The sequence below is a fragment of the Pristiophorus japonicus genome, chromosome 19, assembly GCF_044704955.1.
Source record: "Pristiophorus japonicus isolate sPriJap1 chromosome 19, sPriJap1.hap1, whole genome shotgun sequence".
NCBI classification, from domain to species: domain Eukaryota; kingdom Metazoa; phylum Chordata; class Chondrichthyes; family Pristiophoridae; genus Pristiophorus; species Pristiophorus japonicus.
Window position 1 is genome coordinate 58,173,288 of NC_091995.1, and position 22,888 is coordinate 58,196,175.

Below are 22,888 nucleotides of genomic sequence, written 5' to 3' on the forward strand. Positions count from 1 at the left end.
TCATACTCCCTATATTCAAATCTAAATCATTGATATATAACACAAAAAGCAAGGGACCCTAAACTAAGCCCTGCAGAACCCCACATCCTTCCAGTCATAAAATCACCCATCAACCATTACCTTTTGCTTACTACCTCCAAGCCAATTTTGGATCCAACTAGCCACTTTGCCCTGGATCCCATGGGCTTTAATCTACGTGATCAGTCTGCTATGTGGGACCTTAAAAGCTTTGCTAAAGGCCATATACACTATATTGGCCACACTACCCTCATCGACCCCCTTGGTTACCTCCTCACAAAATTCAATCATGTTAGTCAAACAGGATCTTCCTTAACAAATCCTAATTAAACCTTGCCTTTCCAAATGTAGATTTATCCTGTCTTTCAGGATTTTTGACAAAAATTGTCCCACCGTTGAGGTTAGGCTGATAGGCCGAGTAATTAAAGGCCTATGCCTTTCTCCCTTATTAAACAAAGGCACCACATTAGCAGTCCTCCAGTCCTCCGGCACCATGCCCAAATCCAAAGAGGACTGGAAAATGATGGTCAAGGCCTCTGCTCTTTCCTCTTTTACTTTGCTCAACAGCGTGGGGTGCATTTCACTGGGCCTGGGAACTTAACTACTTTCAAAGCTGCTAAACCCCTTAATACCTCCTCTCTCACTATGTTTATTTCATGCAATATTTCACACTCCTCCTCGATAGCAGTATCTGCAGTTTGTTTACTTTTTGAAAACAAACGCAAAGTATTCATTAAGAACCATACTAACATCTTCCGCCTCCACACAAAAATTACTGTCATTATCTCTAATAGCCTCTACCCTTTCTTTAGTTACTCTCTTGCTCTTAATATAGTTATAGAAATCTTTGGGTTTTCCTTAATTTTAGTAGCCACGAATTTTTCATGCTGTCTCTTAGCATTCCTAATATCCTTTTTAATTTTACCATTTAACTTCCTGTATTCCTCCAAAGATTCTATAGTATTTAGCCGTTGGTATAAGACATAAGCATCCCTTTTTTTCTTTATCCTCCCCTGTAAGTCTCTAGGCATCCATGGGGGTTCCAGAATTGTAACTCCCACCATTTTTCTCTAAAGGCACATGTTTGGCCTGAGCCTTCCGGATCTCCTCCTTGAATGCCTCCCGCTGTTCCGACACTGATTTACCCACAAGTGCCTGTTTCCAGTCCACTGTGGCCAAATCACTCCTCAACTTAGCAAAGTTAGCTTTCCCCCAATTTGGGACTTTTATTCCAGGCTTATCCTTGTCCTTATCTGACTGAATTATGGTCACTGGCACCCAAGTGCTCTCCCACTTAAACCCCTTCAACCTGCCCGGCTACATTCCCCAAAACTAAATCCAAAACCGTCCCCTCATGTTGGGCTTGTTTGACTAAAAAAGTTCTCTTGAATGCATTTTAAGAATTCCGTACCCTCTATATGCTTTAGACTATATTTGTCCCAATTAATATTTGGATAGTTAAAATTCCCTACGAATACTGCCCTATGGTTTTTGGACTTCACAGCAATTTGCCTACATATTTGCTCCTCTATCTCCCTCCCACTATTTTGGGACCTATAATATATGCCCAGCAGTGTGATTGCCCCTTTTGTTTTCAATTCGACCTCCTCACCTAAGTTTCTTTAATAAATACTGCGACCCATCCCCGACCTTTTTACCCCCCTCTCGGTCTTGTCTAAAAATCCTGTAACCAGGAACATTGAGCTGCCAAACCAGCCCCTCTTTCAGCCATGTCTATGTAATGGCTATAATATCATACTCCCAAGTGTCTACCTGTGCTCACAGCTTATCCACCTTATTCGCTATACACCTTGCATGAAAGTATATGCCATTATGCACAGGAAGAACTTCTTGATTACTGTTTACTAAATCTTGTTTTCTCTGTCTTACAGATTCGCTTTCTAATGTTTTGCTCTCCAATTTTAGCTTTACTTTCTTCCCTATTGAAATTGTTCTCAGGTTCCCATCCCCCTGCCAAGCTACTTTAGACTCTCCCCAGCTGCACTAGCAAAACTCCCGTGAGGATATTGATCCCGGCGCTATTCAGATGCAACCCGCCTGGTTTGTACAGGTCCCAGCTCCCCCAGAAGCGGTCCCAATGCCTTAGGAATTTAAAGCCCTCCCTCTGACATGAACTTTCCAGCCACGTGTTCATCTGCTCTATCCTTCTATTATTGTACTTATTAGCACGTGGAACTGGTAGTAACCCAGAGATTACTAACTTTAAGGTCCAACCCTTTAATTTTCTTCCTAGCTCCCTAAGTTATTAAGCTTTTAGCCCTCTTTCTACCTATGTCGTTGGTCCTGATATGGACCACAACCTCTAGCATTTTACCCTCCCCCCAGAATGCCCTGCGTCTGCTCTGTGACATCCTTGACCCTGGCACCAGGGAGGCACCATGCAATCCTGGAGTGGCATCTACAGCAACAGAAACACATCTCTGTTCACCTAACTATAAAATCCCCCAGTACTATAGCTCTTTTATTCTTTGTCTTCCTCCCCTCCCCCCAACCCCTGTGCAGCTGAGCCACCCAAGGCTCTGACTGCATTCCCCAGAGGCCTCTCACCGGTGCTCAGAAGAGAATATCGGTTTGAAAGCGAGATGGACTCACGGGGGAATTCCTGTACTACCTGCCTAGCGTTCTTCATCCGACTGGTGGTCACCCACTTCAACTCTACCTGCAAATGTTTAAGCTGCGCAGTGACACCTCCTGAAACATGCTAGCCACATAGCTCTCAGCCTTCTGGATGCACTGTATTGAGTCCAGCTGACGTTCAAGCTCCGAAACGTGGAGATCGAATAGTTGAAGCTGGAGACATCCCCTACACACATGGTTGTCTAGGCCGTGCAAAGCATCCAGGACTTCCACATGCCGCAGGACATGCACTCCACATAACTGAACTACCCTGCCATTTCGCTAATGAGACTTATCTGATGAGAAAGAAAAAAGCAAAAAAGAGAGAAATACTTACCAATCACACAGCCAACCAGTTACCTGCCCGGACGAGGGATGTGAGAGCCTCGTCAGAAGTGAACTCCTCGCCAACCTCCGGCCTTCCTGCTCCTCGGCCTCCTGAACTCTCGGGCTCTCCTGGACCGTCCCACTCCCTGGACACTCCAGCTCCCCGGGACACTCCAACTCTGCCGCCCCCACCCCGCGCCCCCTGCCCACCCCCCAACACCACGTCTCCTCCCATCTCGCCGGACCCTCACGACTCCCCATTCAAACTTATTGGTGTCCCTTATGTACGGAATCACTGTATGTATGAATCGGAATACACCCAAAACATACAAACACTGAAAATAAATGTTAAAAAAATCACGGGAATTTAATTAATTATTTAAAATAAATATTACATTTTTTGAAAAATAAATGTACATATTTTAAAGCGTCTAAAAATAAACTTACCTTATGTAAGAGGATTTTTAATGTTTACATTATTGAAAAAACTGTGTTAATCTGTGCTTTAAAAGCAGGTTCGACACCTGCTTTTATCAGTCATAAGAATTGAAAGTATATTCGCTCAAATAGCCCAACTCTCCGCCAGTAGAGACCATTTAATTTCGGAGGCGTGCAATCTGTCAAGACAATTCTTGACAGATCACAAGTTCTGGGTTCGCACGCCTAAACCCGGAACTTGGGGGGTCCCTATGTCCACGTGCATACCCCGTATGTGTCCATGGGGAGCTGCATTCAGGGCCTATTTTCTTACACGGTTTATAATCTTGCATGTGGCAACACCAAAGCCACAGGTAGGGTCCTTCTCTAAAACAAGAACTGCAAAACTAGCGACATGATGTCCCTGGAGATACAAGTCCTGTCAGAGGTTTAAATTGACATGCTGGTGGGCACGAACTCTGTGCCTTGAAGGCCTTGAGCCAGTGACAGTGGCCTAACCTGCCTTCAGACTAAAGTCCCCGAGGTCAGATAATTTTCTCAGAGCACAAGTTGATTGATGTTGTCTCAATTCTTTTCTTTTGTTGTTTCTATGCTTTTTATTTCTGCTTCACTCTCAATTCCATGGAAGGTTTTCGTAGATATTTGTATCAGAGCCGTCCCCTTCTTCCATTAGACCTCGTTCCAAACTAGCTTCATTGTCCGTCCGGTTAACTGTGGCGTATGTGATGCAGTAGTCGCTGGGACCATTCTTGTTAACCTGGAATTAAAGAATATGGGGCTGAAATTGGTCTTGGCTGGTGGCGCACAACTGGCGAGAAAGATCCAATGGTGATTTCAGTGGGAAGGGAAGTCGGAAGAGGTGGATAATGGATGGCCAATTCAATATCGCCCGATTACAATATGAGAGAAAGAAAGACTTGCATTTACATAGCGGCTTTCAGGACAACTGGACTTCTCAAAGCACTTTGCGGTCAATGTATTACTTTTAGAGTGAGTCACTGTTATACTGTGGGAAACGCAACAGCCAATTTGTGCACAGCAAGCTGCCACAATGTGATAATGACCAGATAATCTGTTATTTTGATATGTTGCTTGTGTTATAAATATTGACCAGACACTGGGGATAACTCCCCTCCTCCTATTCAAAATGTTCATGGTCAGAATTACTGACAATTACCAAGTTGAGCTTGCAGAACTACACTTATGGTTCCTCTCTGAATTTACTTTTATAGTTGAAACATGAAATTATAATAGTTGGAACGAAAGTAGCAATGAAGAAACCACTGGCCAACTTTGAACAAGAGAATATAGTTTTTTTGGTCATCTGGTCATTTTGCCGACATTTATTGCTGATCCCTAATTGCCCTTAAGAAGGTGGTCGAGAACCACGGCAGTCCGTAGAGTTAAGGACTTTTTGTAGACATTTGGTACAACTGGGTGTCTTGTCAGGCCATTTCAGAGGGCAGTAATGAGTCAACCACATTGCTGTGGGTCTGGAGTTACATATAGGCCAGATTGGCTAAGTAAGGCAGATTTCCTTCGCTAAAGGACATTAGTGAACCAGTTTCGGGTTTAATAAATATCAGGTAGGCTCACGGTCATCATTACTGGTTCTAGCTTTTTATTCCAGATTTAGTTAATTAACTAAGTTTAACATTCCCCATAATAGGATTGAACTGATGTCACTGGATCATTAGTCCAGTCGTGCTTCCATACCCAAGATTACAATAATCCTTAGGGGGAATGAAACTACAATGGTCTTTATCATTTTATAAACAACTGAATCTTTAAGGTAATATCAAGAATTAAATTACTATTCACTTGCTACTTTAGTGGGGGTGGAGCCAATACTTTCAGTTTAGAAGAAAAAGGGGAATTAGCAGAGGCTCTGACCATCATTTACCAATCCTTTCTGGCTGCAAGTGTGGTGCTGGAGGACTGAAGGACTGCTAATGTTGTACCTTTGTTTAAAAAGGGAAAAAGGGATAGACTGAGTAATTACACAACAGTCAGCCTAACCTCGGTGATTGGAAAGTTATTCCAAAAAATTCAGAGGGGCAGGATAAATCTTCACTTAGAAAGACACAGATTAATCAAGGACAGTCAACATGGATTTGATAAGGGAAGGTCCTATCTGACAAATTTGATTAAATTTTTTGAGGTGGTAAAAAAGTGTGTCCAAGAGGGTAGTGTACATGGATTTTAGCAACGCTTTTGATAAGGTCCCACATGGCAGTGTGGTCACCAAAGTAAAAGCCCATGGGATCCACGGCAAAGTGTCAAGTTAGATCTAAAATTGGTTCAGGAGCAAGGAGCAAAGTGTAATGGTTGATGGGTGTTTTGAACAGGAAAGCTGTATCCAGTGAGGTCGTGCAGGGCTCAGTTCTGGCTCCCTTGCTTTTTTCGTATATATCAATGATTTGGACATTAATGTAGGGCGTATGATTAAGAATGATACCAAAATTGGCTGTGTGGTTGATAATGAAGAAAGCTGTAGACTGGTCAGAACAGTGGAAAGTGGAATTCAATCCGAAGAAGTGTGAGGTAATGCATTTCGGGAGGGCCAGCAAGGCAAGGGCATACACGTTAAATTGTGGGACAGAGAACTGTAGAGGACCAGCGGGAACTCGGGTTGCATGTCCACAGATTCCTGAATGTAGCAGACAAGATAGATAAGGTGGTTACATAGATAAGGGGATAGATGCCTATTAGCCGAGACATAGAATACAATAGCAGAGAGGTTGTGGTTGACTGAATTGCATAACATGCTTGAATTGTATAGTGAGGTCACAGCTAGAGTACTGCGTTCAGTTCTGGTCACCACATTAAAGGAAATATGTGATTGCACTGGAAAGGATGCAAAGCAGATTTACAAGGATGTTGCCTGGACTGGAGAATTTTAGTTATGAGGAAAGATGGAGTTGTTTTGTATGGAACAGAGGAGCCTGAGGAGAGAATGTAAAATTATGAGGGGCCTAAATAGAGTGGATATGAAGGACCTAGTTCCCTTAGCAGACGGATCAACAAACCAGGGGACATAGATTAAAAGTAATTCATAGTAGGTTTAGCAGGGATTTGAGGGGAAATTTCTTCACACAGTGGGTTGTGAGGATCTGGAACACACTGCCTGAAAGGATGGTAGAGGCAGAAACCCTCACCACATTTAAAAAGTGCTTGGATGTGCACATGAAGTGCCATAACCTACAGGACTACGGACCAAGAGCTGTAAAGTGGCATTAGGCTGGATAGCTCTATGTCGGCTGGCATGGACACGATGGGCCGAAATGACCTCCTTCCATGCTGTAAATTTCTATGATTCTATCAGCTTTGAAAACAGAATGATGTAGATTTACTTAAAACTGACGTGGATCGGAACCACCGGATCTTATAGTTAATAGGAACTGTCTAATTTTATTATGTGTGGAAGATCCGCAACGCCCGTTTTACGCCGAAGAAACAAGCTAATATCTGCCCCAATGATAGAGAATAATACACATCGGGATAAAATTGCTCTTGGGCAGTGTGACCATAACGGGTGACAGCGAATGTGCTGCTCATTTCACAGCCCACCCGAATATCTTCTTGTTGAATGTGTGTTTTTCAATTGGGCCATTCCTATAACTGACTGCTGACATTGTACTTTGCGGCGGTAAGTTATAAATCTCCCAGTATTGGTTGTGGTTTTTCTCAGCAGCATCTTTCCCTTCTAAAGATAACTTACCCGTTTCCCTCCTGAGGTGCCACCATCGTGACCTGTAAATAAAGCAGGTGCATTATAAAGGTAACACGATGATGAGCAGAATTACATTAATCAACCCTAATATGGGGTAATTTTAATCTAAGCCACCCTGGCGGCAAACTGACAGAATCGGGACAAATTCTGGGTTCACACCCAGTGAAGTTTGCTCTCCATTGTAGGAGGAGAGTAAAATTGGGAGCCATTGAAAATCGGCGTTTGACCATTCCCCATCCATTTTCTTCAAGGCAAAGCTAGGTTAAAATCACCCAATTGTGTGTCAATAACCTCTGCATGATAATTAGCAGTCCATTTGCCTCATTCCCAATTTATCAAGCAGCAGAAATATCCCAACAGTATCTTCTGCCTCATAACATTATATGACTTTGCAGGTCTCCGTTAGATCCACCTTAAGCCCATCTATTCCACTCTGGTATCTATCATCATTATTACTCTCTCTACAGTTGAAATGGCAATTCCACCCACACAAACACAACCCACCACTCACATATACCTCTGTGATTCACCTCGCGTTGTTTGCTTTACGTTAAAGGTGCCATATAAATGCAAATTGCTGCTTTCCAAAACACATTTTGGAATATTTGGGTTAATTTTCACATTAACACGAGGGCAGAAACAGGCAGCAGCGGGTCGGACGCTAGGTTTACACTCCGCCTGATTTTATTCTCCACTGGCCCCTAAACCCCCGAGTGTTCTTCCGGTCACCCTCCAGAACTGTGCAGTGATATTAGTGGAACCACTACAGGGATTAATTTGACAATGTGTTCCTCAAGTGACTAACATTACACATTTCAAAATTAAAACCCTGAATTCAAATTGTAGAACTATAATGTAATTATCATCTCCCCTAGCAACAGCTTTGAAATATTGTCATAATTTACCACCATCACTTGACTGTCTGATCGTGACCATCGAATACACCAAATCGGCAGCAGTTTTGGCATCATTTGAATAGGAACAAAAAGAGAAAAATGACAATAAGGAGACTTCAATAGGATGGATTAATATATGATAGACAGATGATCGATATATATATATATATATCTATAGAGAGAGAGAGATAGATAGAGAAAGCAATGGATAGATTGATAGACAGACAGAGAGACAGACAGGTACGATACATCTGTAGATGGACAGACAGACGGACTGACAGACAGACAGTATCTGTAGATGGATAGATGGACGGACGGACACAGACAGACAATATCTGTAGATGGACAGACAGACAGAGCAGATAGAAAGTAGAAAGATTGATTAATTTATTTCAATCGATAGCGATAACGAACGAAGACAACTGTATTAGTGTCCAGAATATGAATATAGTTGATGTAATTAGGATATTTAATTCCCATCAGCTTTCTAAGGATGATATATAGCTATTAACGGAGTGTGACTTTGGAGACAATAAATATGGTTTAGGTAGAAACGCCTCCTGGATGGTTACACAAACCGTGTGATCCTACCGGCTGGTGATTACAGGCTGGGACTGATACCGATTCCATTGACTACAATGGAACCAAATATTGGGCAACGGGAACCACAGGGGACATAATGTGCGCCTTACTCGATAGCGCAGGTTTACACTATTGCCCAAAATTGGAATTACCCCATTGACTGCCGTTTGCCTCCATTGGATCATCGATTGCCCTTCAAAAGTAATTAATTAACTGAGAATTGTATTTGGATGACGTGAAATGTGCTTCCCACGAGCAAGATTGTTCTTCTTCCTTTCTAACCTGACTTGTCACAGTGTAGAATGTGAAAACCCTTCCAATGATCCTCCAGGGAGATTTAGATATTAGTGACATGATTTCTGCCTTATTGCAAGTATGTTGTCCAGGGAGAGAAATATGTTTAAAGCAGCATGTTTCCGAACATAGGCAGGTGTATAACTTTGATATAAATGTGCAAGAATGGACAATGTTTGCCAAATGTCTACGTTATTCACCTTCAATTATATACATCGATTTATTTTGAACAATTTTTTTATTGTTGCTGCAGTTTATTGCAACATTATTAGTCAGGCTAATTGCGATGTTCCACACAGTAGCTGTCTAAGAACCACACAGGGGAGCTTGTCTGCAGGTTCTAAGGATACTATGCCCAAATGATGGAACTTACAATGTGGCAATGGTATTTTTGACATTTACACATATTGGTACTGGGCTGTCAGTCGCACAATGCATCAATCGATTCAGACTCTGCCCAATAACGTCTCAGTCTCAAGCCAATTGTTACCCTCATAATAATTATCAACCCTGATGAGATAAACAAATCCCTCCAACTAAGTAAAAAAACGAATCCTTACCTTCCATGGGCTTCGTGCGTTGTCCTGCACTGTAGGTTGCCTGATCAGAACTAGAAGCTGTAGAGAGAAAAAGGGAAAACGGCACTCAATGATTTAGTTCCACAAGGAAGCACTTAGATACCAGACCCATCCTACAATTCATGATTGGAAATTTACTGCTGTGTTTACTGGTTGTAAAATGAAGCCACTAATTAACCTGCTCAATGCAAGCTGATCCCCACTACCGCGAGTAAATGGAGGAAGTGCCTTGATCCTAAGCCATGAGGCTGTGCTGAGCTACTGGATTGGAAACGGGGTGAGGGTGAGGGTGAGGGTGGCTTCATTGTCCCCAGGTCAGGTACCTGGATATCGGCGAGAGGTCCAGTTCCAGCAGCTTTTTCTTGGAATGTTTATTCGTAATGGTGGGGAGGAAATAGGTCCCCATCTCAATTTAGTGCACAGGCTATTGTTCATTATGTCTGATTGTCAGTCTCCGAGATTAACGCTTTTGGACCGGTACCCAGGTGGCCACCCGTCAATCCCGCCCGAGTAACTTCTGAAAAAGGAGAATGAGAGGAAGTAGAGGAAATAATGACTTCAAAATTTAAAGTAAATAAGGGGTAGCTTTTTTGTCTTGGTGCAGGAGCAGTTAGGATCAACTGCAAAGAGCGTAGACAGGTCAGTCTCCTGGGATAACATGCACATCCTTTATGAAACCCACCGGATCTTCTTTCCATTAACATGATTCCATCGGACCATGACAATCTCCGGAAGCTATTTTCCTTTCTCCGCTCGACACACGCGATGCTTAATGACCAGGCAATAAGTACGTAAATCTAACCGTAATGCTGAATGGAGGCAGATGAAGAACTCTAATGTCCATGAGCGATTTACACCATGTCCCGTTGCAACTTCGGTGGAATATCGGTGCAAGCCAGGTGGAAACGGGCGTTTCTCTGATATCGTCACTGAACTGCCGCTGAAGTAATGGTGGGTTGTCGGGAGAACTTCCAGGACCATTTTATCGTGATCAAGCTACGATATATTGTTACATGCATCAGTTCGTGCTTACTGGTATTTCGGCCTGATCCCACAACTGCATACTCAAAATTGCTCGCAGATGTTTCCTCACTCGGGGGTCGAGGTCCATTTCCAGTTACATCCCTTTGCACAAGAATGTTCTCACATATAAAACATTAAGGCATCAACAACTCTAAACTCACTTTCAACAAATTGTTATAGCGTTACACAATCAGACGCTTACAGCAGTAAATTTACAGAACTTAGAACACTTTAAATGAGAAACCATGCTTAGTCCCACACACCTGCTTCTTGTCTGCCGCCCTATGAGATCCTCCTCCTACATTACTTGTCCAACTCCCTTATAAAAGTATTGATGGAAACTGCTTTCTCGATCCTTTCAGCTGGAGGTTCACAGATCCGGACAATTCTCTAATTAAACCCAATCTCCTCATCTCCCCTCTAGATCTTTTCCAATGATTTTAAATCGATGACCTCTGGTTATTGACTCTCACTCCAGTCGGAAATTATTTTTCTCTATCAAAGCACATATCTTGAAAACCACTATTAAGTCACCTCTTTACCTTCTCTGTTCCAAATCTTAACCTTCCAACTATTGCTTATATATAAATTCCCTGTTAACATCCTCGTATATCTCTCATCTGTACTCTTTCTACACCTTTTACATCTTTCCAGAGGTGTGGTGCCCCGAAATTCCCAGCTGAGACCTAACCAGTGATTAATTAAGTTCTTCCATATTCTCTTCGCTTTTATATTTTATGCCGCTATTTATAAACACAAGTAACCCATATGCTGTTACAACCACCTGATCAACTGACCCTGCCACCTTTAAGGATGTGTATATGGACCACAAGGTCTCTGCTCATCTACACTTTTCACAATCGTGTTATTTATTTTATATTGTCTTTCCATATTAGTTCTCAAAGTGCATCATTTCACACTTCTCCACTTTGAACCTAAACCCATTTAACCATTCTGTCTCTGACATCCTGAAGTCTTCAGCTATCCTCATCACTTTCAACTACATGGCCATGCTTCACATTATCTGGAAATGTTACAATGTTGCTCCCTACACCCTTCTCTAGGTCGTTTATAAAAGTGTAATTGACCCCAAACTGACACTTGGGAATCCCACTGAAAACCACGTCCCAATTTGAGACACAGCATCCACCACCACCCTCTGCTTCCTGTCCCTGAGCCAAACCATATCCATACCGCCATGTCCCCATAATCCCACGGGATTCCATTTTATTCATATGCCTCCCACGCGGCACTACAACATCTACTGCACCACCTTGATCAAAGTTCAGGAACAAAATATTGTTTTTATTTAGAAAGGCATGGCTTAATCATGGATTTGTTGAAGCGTATCTGACTATTTTTTCTTCATTGTTTGATGAGATAACAGAGAAGGTTGATCAAGGTACTGCAGTAAGTGTTTTACAGGGGAAAGTATTTGTTCTGCCAAGTAGGTAAATAACTAGCGGCCATAGAATCAAAATGATTTCAAACAGATCTAGAGGGGAGATGAGGAGAATTTTTTTTCACTCAGATTTGTCGGGATCTGAAACACTTGACGTGAAAAGGCGGTGGAAGCTGATCCGTAAATAAGTTGAACACAGAATTGGACAGGTACATGAGTGTGAGAAACTTACAGGGTTAGGGACAAAAACGGTGATGTGGGAATAAGCATGAATGCTCTTTCACAGAGGCAGCAGAAGCACGACGGGCAGAATGGCTTTCTATGCTGCGGGTTTTTATGAATCTATAAATAAAATTTTAGGAAGAAAAGAACATTAGAACATAAGAATTAGGAGCAGGAGTAGGCCATTTGACCACTCAAGCTTGCTCCACCATTCAATAAAATCATGGCTGATCTGATCTTGGCCTCAACTCCACTTCCATGCCTGCTTCCCATAACCCTTTACTCCCTTATCGTTCAAAAATCTATCTATCTCTGCCTTAAATATACTCAAAGACCCAGCCTCCACAGCTCTTTAGGGCAGAGAATTCCAAAGATTCACGACCCACATCTCCACTAAAATGGGCAATCACTTATTCTGAAACTAAGCTCGCTAGTCCTAGATTCCTGACCGAGGAGAAACGTCTAACCAGCATCGAACCTTTCAAGCCCCATCATGGTATTATGCGTTTCAATATGATCACCTCTCATTCTTCTAAACTCCAATAAGTATAGGTCCAACCTGCTCAAACGTTCTTCAAGACACCACTTTCATCTCAGGAATCAACACAGTGAACCTTCTCTGAAATGCCTCCAATGCAAATATATTTAAATAAGGAAACCAAAACTGTACGCAGTACTCCAGGTGTGGCCTCACCAATGGCCTGTACAGTTGTAGCAGGACTTCCCTACTTTTATACTCCATCCCCCTTGCAATAAAGGCCAACATTCCATTTGCTTTCCTAATTACTTGCTGCAGCTGCATGCTAACATTTTGTGTTTCATGTACAAGGACCCCCAGATCCTTCTGCACTGCAGCATTTTGCAATCTCTAACCATTTAAATAATAATTTGCTTTTTAATTTTTCCTACCAAAGTGGATAACTGCACATTTTCCCACGTTATAATCCATCTGCCAAATGTTTGCCCTCTCACTTAGGCTATCTATATCCCTTTGCAGTTTAATTTAACTCTCCTCACAACATGCTTTCCCACATAACTTTGTCCCATCAGGACATTTGGCTGCAACGTACTCAGTCCCTTCATCCAAGTCATTAATATAGATTGTAAATAGTTGAGCCACCAGCACTGATCCCTGTGGCATCCCACTAGTTACAGTTTGCCGAAGTGAAAATGAACCATTTATCCTGACTCTCTGTTTTCTGTTAGTTAGCCAATCCTCTATCCATGCTAATATATTACCCCCAATCCCGTGAGATTTTATCTTGTGCAGTAACCTCTTATTTGGAACCTTATCGAATGCCTTCTGGAAATAGAAATACACCACATCCACTGGTTCCCCTTTATTCACCCTGCTCTTCACATTAGCAAATTGTCAAACATGATTTCCCTTTCATAAAACCATGCTCAATCTGCTTGACTGTATTCGAAATGTCTTGCTACAAATTCCTTAATAATGGACTCCAGCATTTTCGCAATGACAAATGTTAGGCTAACTGGTCGAAAGTTTCCTGCTTTTTGTCTCCTTTAATTTCTTAAATAGAGGCGTTACATTTTCGATTTTCTAATCTGCTGGGACCTCTCCAGAATCAGGGATTTTTGGTAGATCCACTATCTCTGCAGCCACTTATTTTAAAGACACGAGATTGTAGGCCATGGGATCCAGGGCATTTGTCCACCTTCAGTCCCATCAGTTTGCCTAGTACTTTTTCTCTGGTGCTGGTGATTGTTTTACATTCCCCCCCTCCCCATAGCTGCTTGATTATAAATTATTAGGATGCTTTTAGTGTCTTCCACCGAGAAGACCAATACAAAATATAACTTAAATGTTCCTGCCATTTCCCTGTTCCCCATTATTAATTCCCCAGTCTCATTCTCTAAGTGACCAAAGTTTAACTTTCTCAACAGCGATGTGAGGATGACTGGCTTGGTCATCAATTAAAATGCTAAAACTGAATTAAAAGGATATTGCAGCTCTTAAATAATCTAAACGTCTCAAGCAGAGCTATATCGGAGACGATGGGGTGAAATTTGAATTGCGCGGGAAGGCAAAACGGGTGGTAGCATACCTGGCGCCCTCCATGTCCCGTCCGATTTTCAGTTCCATTCGGAACTTATAACTGCTGGCAGCTGCAAATCCGCCTGATTTTCATTCCTGCCATAGACGAATTTCACCCCTTCAGTATATTCATGGATATGTGTACTACTTACTAATATGAAGATTGTGCAGACTTACCACTGCGGCTGTGAAACACTTCAGGAATTGTCTGGATAAAACAGGAAGAGACGAACTTCAGTAAATTGTGCAGTAAAAATTAGAAACATAGAAAATAGGTGCAGGAGTAGGCCATTTGGCCCTTTGAGCCTGCACCACCATTCCATAAGATCATGGCTGATCTTTCACCTCAGTATCCCTTTCCCGTTTTCTCTCCATACCCATTGAACCCTTTAGCCGTAAGGGCCATATCTAACTCCCTCTTGAATCCTTCCAATGAACTGGCATCAACAAATCTCTGCGGTAGAGAATTCCACATATTAACAACTCAGTGAAGAAGTTTCTCCTCATCTGTCATAAATGGCTTACCCCTTATCCTTAGACTGTGTCCCCTGGTTCTGCACTTCCCCAACATCGGGAACATTCTTCCTGCATTTAACCTGTCCAATCTCGTCAGAATTTGAGATGTTTCTATAAGATCCCCTCTCATTCTTCTAAATTCCAGTGAATACAGGCCCAGTCGATCCAATCTTTCATCATATGTCAGTCCTGCCATCCCGGGAATCAATCTGGTGAACCTTCGCTGCGCTCCCTCAATAGCAAGAACGTCCTTCTTCAGATTAGGAGATCAAAACTGAACACAATATTCCAGGTGAGGCCTCACCAAGGCCCTGTACAACTGAAGTAAGACCTCCCTGCTCCTATACACAAATCCCCGAGCTATGAAGGCCAACATACCATTTGCCTTCTTCACCGCCTGCTGTACCTGCATGCCAATTTTCAATGACAGATGTACCATGACACCCAGGTCTCGTTGTACCTCCCCTTTTCCTAATCTGCCGCCATTCAGATAATATTCTGCCATCGTGCTTTTGCCACCAAAGTGGATAATCCCACGTTTATCCATATTATACTGCATCTGTTATGCATTTGCCCATTCACCTAACCTGTCCAAGTCGCCCTGCAGCCTTTCAGCATCCTCCTCCCAGCTCACACCACCACCCAGCTTAGTGTCATCTGCAAACATGGAAATACTACACTCAATTCCTTCATCTAAATCATTAATTTATATTGTAAATGGCTAGGGTCCCAGCACTGAGCCCTGCGGCACCCCACTAGTCACAGCCTGCCATTCTGAAAAGGACCCGTTTATCCCAACTTTCTGCTGCCTGTCTGCCAACCAGTTCTCTATCCACGTCAGTACATTACCCCCAATACTATGTGCTGTAATTTTGCACACCAATCTCTTGTGTGGGACCTTATCAAAAGCCTTCTGTAAGTCCAAATACACCACATCCACTGGTTCTCCCTTGTTCAACTACTAGTTACACCCTCAAAAAATTCCAGAAGATTTGTCTAGAACCAGGGGTCACAGTCTAAGGATAAGGGGTAAGCCATTTAGGATCGAGATGAGGAGAAACTTCTTCACTCAGAAATTGTGAAGCTGTAGAATTCTCAACCATAGAAAGTTGTTGAGACCAGTTCGATAGATATATTCAAAAAGGAGTTCGCTGTTGCCTTTATGGCTAAATGGATCAAAGGGTATGGAGAGAAAGCAGGAATGGGGTACTGAAGTTGCATGATCAGCCATGATCATATTGAATGGTGGTGCAGGCTCTAAGGGCCGACTGGCCTACTCCTGCACCTATTTTCTATGTTTCTACATTTTCCTGTCCTCCAAAGTAACTAAGTTAAAGTCATGGTCCACATAGTCACTATGTTTCTGACAAATCACCTTCCATTTTATCTCTATCTTTAGATCTTTCAGCCAGTTGAGTTGTGGCCTATTGGCCGTTTGCATTTCCTTTGTCATACCATTAGTGGGAGTGTTTTAGCTCTACTCTCCTAAACCATCTCATTAATCCCATTTCCATCTCCACTATATCCTGCTTCAAACATCTTCACAGGACCCATATTTGCAACAAGGTTATTGATCTCTCTCCCTCTCACTCATTTTCTAATGAGGGTGCCGCATCATATCCTTGTCTATTTCATGTTCAAAAGCGCCCTTGGGAAAAGCTGCTAGTTTATATCAGAACCATTTAACCCTAATTAGGTTGACTTTCTTGATCAGAATTATAACATGTAGTTTTTCACCTGATGTATCCTTTGTGAAGTATAAATCACGCACATTCAATATACTGATTGATTTGCCGAACGAAAACTCATTAATTAAATCAAATCAAGCATCATGAATCGGTTACCTGATACCACGACATCAATATAATTGCTGGTTGTGTTAAATTTCCTTGCATAGGTTCCTCTGTTGGTGGCTACACAGTGATAGGCCATGGAGGGCGCTATCTGGAATGAACTGAAAATGAGCTCACTCCTGTCCGTGTTTAAGTGGCAAGATTCGCTGGTGCTTTCTAACTCTTGGTTGTTCAGGTACCAGCGGAAATGTGGTGCAGTGCCCGACTTCACCCGGCACTGGAGAACGAGGTGATCCCCCGCTGAAATCACAGTTTTGTTGATATTGGAAGCGAGAGAAGCACCGGCTACAGGAACTGGAGGGAAGCAAATAAGATTCAAGATGTAGGGAAATAATTCTGCAGGTTAAAGATCAAAATGGAAACCTATTGAGTACCAACTTTAAATAAATCAGTTAAATAAATTAGACTGGTACAGGAATTGATGGCAAGCTGTAAATAGATTGTACTTATTTCAGAATTTCCCTTATGTTGTAGCATCAGTGATGTACAATATTGATTCTAATTAATGTTTCTGTACATGACTCCGAAAAGCAAATTTTCTTCCAAAGGTCTAAATCTTCAACAGGACTTCCCATCAGATGGGGAATAAAGCAGTTGGACAATCAAAAACCGCCGAATTTGCAATACCACAGAAGATGGTTTTTTTCCCGGTAAATTCATCACAGAATCATAGAAAGTTGCAGCACGGAAGGAAGCCATTTTGGCCCATCGTATCCGCACCGGCTGATCAAGAGCTACCCAGCCTAATCCCACTTTCTAGCTCTTGGTCCGTAGCCCTGTAGTTTATGGCACTTTAAAACAAATAATTGGATGCGCATTTAATGTGGTGAGGCTTTCTGCCTCTACCATCCTTTCAGGCAATGACTTCCTGACCCGCACCACCGTCTGGGTAAATAAATTTCCCTCCATGTATCCTCTATACCTCCCCCCAATTACTTTAAATCTATGCCCCTGGTTATTGACCCGTCTGCCAAGGAAAACAGGTCTTTCCTGTTCACTCTTTCCAGGCTCCTAAATTTTCTACACCTCAGTCAGGTCTCCCCTCTGCCTCCTCTGTTCCAAAGAAAACAGACCCAGCATCTCCAATCTTTCCTCAAAGGCAACATTCTACAGTCCTGGCAACATTCTTGTAAATCTCCTCTGCACCATTTCCAATGCAATTGTTAATACGGATTCTTTTTCCCTCAATCTGTTTCAGCGAATACACTGACACACGAACACCTTGTTGCCTTTTCTGTAAAAGACCTTTATTGAAGATTCTCCGGCCGGGACTTGTCAAGACAAAGGAACACTCTGTGTCAGAGCTTGTTCACCTTCCTCTGGACAAGCCCCTTTACAGCGCGAAAACACAGCAGTTATACATTTTCAAAACACAACACATTTGATTAGCACTTGGACTATCCACTCCCTTTCTTCCTCGCCCCCCCCCCCCCCCCCCGAGTATGTCCAATGGCAGGCAAGGAAGTCTCCTAATTAGGGCTGGCCCCAAGGTCAGCTTGTTTATAGCTTTGTTACATTATCCTTCCTTATCAGTAAAAACCATTTCCTCCTTATCAGTAAAAACCATTACCCTCTCCTATCCATGATTGCTTTTTCTTTCCCGTGACCCGTGTTTAACCTCAACTCTCAGTAACCCCTTTTTTTCCTGTCGATTCTGCAATTGTCTGCATCTTGACATTTCTTTAGCTATTTTCCCATGATTCCCTATCTCCATCCCTTTGCCACATTCACAATCCTTCTGTACACATTCTCATTCCCCCCTTTTATCATTTCATGATAACCCTGGTGCTTATTCTAGGAGTACCACGTTTAGCCATGCGCATTCTCTTTCCGGATCCTTCTTGTTGTCTGTGAGTCCGCCTCGAGCCTCTTTGCAAGGTCTTATCAATGTCTGTTTAGGTTCTCACATCGTATCCTGTCGGAATATTATTGAATTGATAACTTCTGGAGCCTTGGTACAAGGCCGAAGAGAGGCCTTTTACCTCCTTATGGGCCAGTGCAGCAACCAGCAATTTAACCCTTGTCCCGCTGGTACCCCTAATGCCAAATTTATCTTACAATTCCCCCCTTTTGGCCCTTGGCTATACGCCAAGCTGGCCATATTTCCCGATAACTATCTCCCTGTAGGCAAGTTCCAGATAGGTTCGTTCACCTGGGTGGCCATCTCCCAAGCTTCGGGACCTCCTGAAACCTTCCCACAGAGTTATATAAGGTAAGTGCTTCCAGTAGGACTGCTTCAATTTTCATCCCTTATGGCCTTAATCATAGTGCGTACCCTGACTTATTGTTTGGCCTGTTTAATTCGTGCACATGTTAATCCCATCATGACCATCAGAACCAGATCCTGTATTACTACAAGTACATGTGATATTATTCTTATCCATGGGTGAATTTGAATATTAAGTCCAATGTCCTACAGCTTTGAGTACCAGGGCTGATCAGCCAGCATTGCGTTAGTGTCTCTCTATAAGTTGTCTATTTCTTCCATCAGCCGGGCATACTGTCGTCTTTGATTCTGGATTCCTTGCACCAAACGTGATTGTTCCTCATTTAGTTCCGGTATCTGTTTGCCTTGCGGTTCCCATACCGCCTCTTCGTACCCTTCTCGGAGGGTATCCATGATTGTTCCGTGGATGATTTCCGTTGTCTCGGGATATATGTGGTATCCATTTACATCTATTTTTCCCATGGGCCTGATGACACAGGGAGTGGCTCCTCCCCTGGTCTTATTCGTCGAGTTGGCTGCTCCTGTGCTCCATTCCCTTGTGGAGCAGCGATTGTTTCGGAATCGTGTTTGAGAGGAGTGATACTCAGCATGCATCCATTTGTTTGGTGGAATCTGCAATCATCATTCGTCATTCGTGACGTACCTCGACAGAAAACCACTTGGTTAATTTTATAGCAGTCAGTTATGTCAATGCCTTTGGAACTATTGTTAATTTTAACCACCCGTCTGGCAGGCTGATGGTAACGCCACCGAGTTTGGTTTCTTACTTCACCAATATTATCGATCTGGTATAAGGGGTCTCCATTTGTTACATCATACTGTGGTATGGACAACATAAATCCGATCATATTCACCCGCCCAGTAATACATCTGAATTTTGGCACCCATGCGTGACTATTCCTTCGTACCTCGCATGTGTTATTCATTTTTTTATCTAGAGTCCAATTGTTAAGTATGCTGTTCGGAATTCAAGATGGTATGTCTCCATTCTGGAGTTGCTCCAAGTTATGTTATACCTCACTTAATATCCAGGCCCCATACCCGGAGCAAACTATCTCAGCCTGTAATCGTTTACTTATATCTTTCCCCATTGCATGGATCAATTTTATTGTCTTGGCATTTCGGCAATGTATGGGCCACTTGGAACAGTTCCCCTTCCGCGCCATCTCCCAACCGCGCTTGTAGGGCTTGGTTATCCAAGTCCCTCCCCACTAAACCATTCAAAACTACGCCATTAAGTTGTTAACCCAGTCGTATATTGCATACAGGCCTATGGAATTCATCGTCGTAACCCCTGCCGCATAACCCGTGCTTAGTGTTTCCAGTATTCCCCTTTTTGTTCGACCTTGCCTTGTTCCATTTCTGACATTAAATCTCAGGGTAGTGGGTTCCGGGCCTTCGAGGATCTGTTGTGCCAGGTTCTGGTATAGACTTATAGTTTCATTCCCACAGAAGCTAGGAAAAATTATATCCATTAAATTTAGGTCGCTGACGCACCCCAAATTATATCCTTTCTTTAGATTCTTTTATTACTAGCCCCCCCTTTGGCTCCAGTCTTTATGGATGGGCATGTGGGAGGAGGATGTGTGGTGGTACTATAAAGAGTTGTAGTTCCCAGAGTGGTTGTTGGAGCAACAGTGATGGATCTATTCTGGACTTGAATGTCCCAACACCACTGATCTGTACCCACATACGGGGGCCGGGCATGTTCTCCAACTGGTATCCCCTGGTTGAGGTCTCCCTGGGCAAAGACAGGCATGCACCTTATATTCCAGAGACCTCCCTTGGTCTTAATTTTATCCCACTGGCCAGTTTTCCTAAACATCCTGGGGTCCCAGCCCCCTTTTGCTCCGTTCTGTTCCCACCCTTCTGTTTCTTGCGGGGTGGATTTGGCTGCTTGTTTGCAGCTTCGTCCGCCCAGGCATGAGCTTCTAGAACTGAAATTCCATTCAGTTGGATTTCTGCATCCTTCCCCTTTTGGTCCTATGAACTTGCTCCTGTCTTTGGAAACTATTGGCACCCATGGCATCGGCAGCCTGCTGCATTACAACCTTACTTAATACACTATACATAGCCATGCGTTAAAATAAGTTCTGTCCTTGCTCCAGTCCTTGGCTGCTGGGATGCATATTTCGGCAGTTAAATTAAACAAAGCTAGTTCATGTAGTTGTGTCTTTCCTGCGTGTGCCTCTCTCGTAGTCCATCTGTATTATCCAGTGCCTGCGTGGGCCTCAAGGTTCGCAGTATCCTGAGTCTCCAGAATCGAAGTAGCTGCTGCGGTCCCATCTCGGTGAGTGTTTTATCTGCAAATTTTAAACAGATAGCCTGGTCGCCACCAGGTGTTAGGTTCTGGTCTACTCATCTTTTATCCATGCATGTTGCGGTCACTCTGTGAAATCGGAGGTAAGGGTTAGGTTGGGTTTGTGGACTACACTTACCCACTGTGGGGTACATTGGCTCTATTGCCATAGCTGATGGTGCACTGCACTATCCATCTGGCCCCATTTTAAAAAAAATCTCTTCCAACTTATTTATCTTAGCTTTTAATTCTTGAATTTGTTTTATTTGAGTATCTTTCTTTTATTTGTATCAGGTGAGTATTATTACATAGGCTAGTTCTGTTTTTATTTTTATTCTGACTATCGCACCATTTCCTCTGTCAGTGAGTCTTTTTTATTCTATTAAGAAATCCAAATTAATAATGTCCAGTATAAAACAGCTGTCAATGGAAAGGGTTAATTCCTTTACAGGTTTGTAAGAAAGCCTGATGTCATTACGTGACTTTGCGTAATCATCCGAAAAAATATTTTTTAAGTCTTCTCATCAGGAAAGGCGGCATTTTAGATTAAACTCCAATTTTTTCTTAACTTCTAATTCAAGTACTTGTAAAAGGTTTTTTTTTTATCGATTTACACCGAGACCACACATTTTTAATAGCTATTTTGTTTACTGAAATCGAATTTTCACACATGCTGTGTACATTCCAACATTTCGTTTTATTTTATGGTCCCGTTCACTGGGTAAATCTTGTGTTTTATTTCTCTCTCAGCACAAAATCTAAACATCCATGCCAGTTCCATTTTCGATAAGAATTTTAAAATTTAGTAAGATTCTCTAATTCCCAGTTCTTTCTGTGCTGAGTTCGCATAGCTTAGATCTTTCCTCCTCATTATTTTCAAAACCCTCCTGCTTGTTTAGACTGTTCGGGACTTTTCTTGATAAACAACGTCCATTTTGGAAATCTTTCAAACTGCAATGAAACTTTCTCGTAATTTAAAATCATTATCAATGGAGAGTGTCTTTTACTTCTTCAAATTATTTTTTTTTCCAATTAACCCAATATCTTTTTCACAGCCGATATCAACCAAGTATTTAGTAAGTTATGTCTTTTTCCATCGCAAATACCCCTTTTTTTTCCAGCACCTGATTAGTGTGTTACGTCTTTTTTCCAGATCACCTTTCTTCAAATTAGGTTTTGTATTTTACACGGAGGGCTCGTGTCTCTGTAAATTTGTTAATTTAAAATCATCAGACAATCAAAGGCACTTATCCTTTCAAATTCGTTCAATTTGTTTACTTTCAAAGTTGTGTCTTTATCTTTTTTTTTCTCCATAACTAGAACGGAGTCTAGCACGTAGGCTTTGAGGGCTGCTTTTCGTTACCTCAAAATGTTCCAGTTTCAAGGTCGTTAAAATGTCTTTTTCTAAGCTGCTAAAGCTTGCTGTTTTAACATTTTCAAAAGTCCCTTTTACACCTTCGCAGATAGCTCGCCACTCACTCAGGAGTTTGACCTGATCCCTGAAGGTATTTCTAGATTGTTTCCAAACCTTTTAGTTTTATTTCCTCATTTTTTCTTTAAGGGATCAGATTTAATTTAATAACTTTTTAAAAGTTTGAATCCACCTCAGTATTTTGCTGTGCCTTCTCTTAATATCTCAAAATCCCAATTCAAATTTTGTAATTTCAATCTTTATTTAAAACTTTTTTTTTGAGCTAGAAGCTTTTTTAAAAGGCATTCTTTATCTCATTCCTAGACTAAATTTATGTCTTTCAACCCAATGTAATCAATCCTTTGTGCATTTCCTA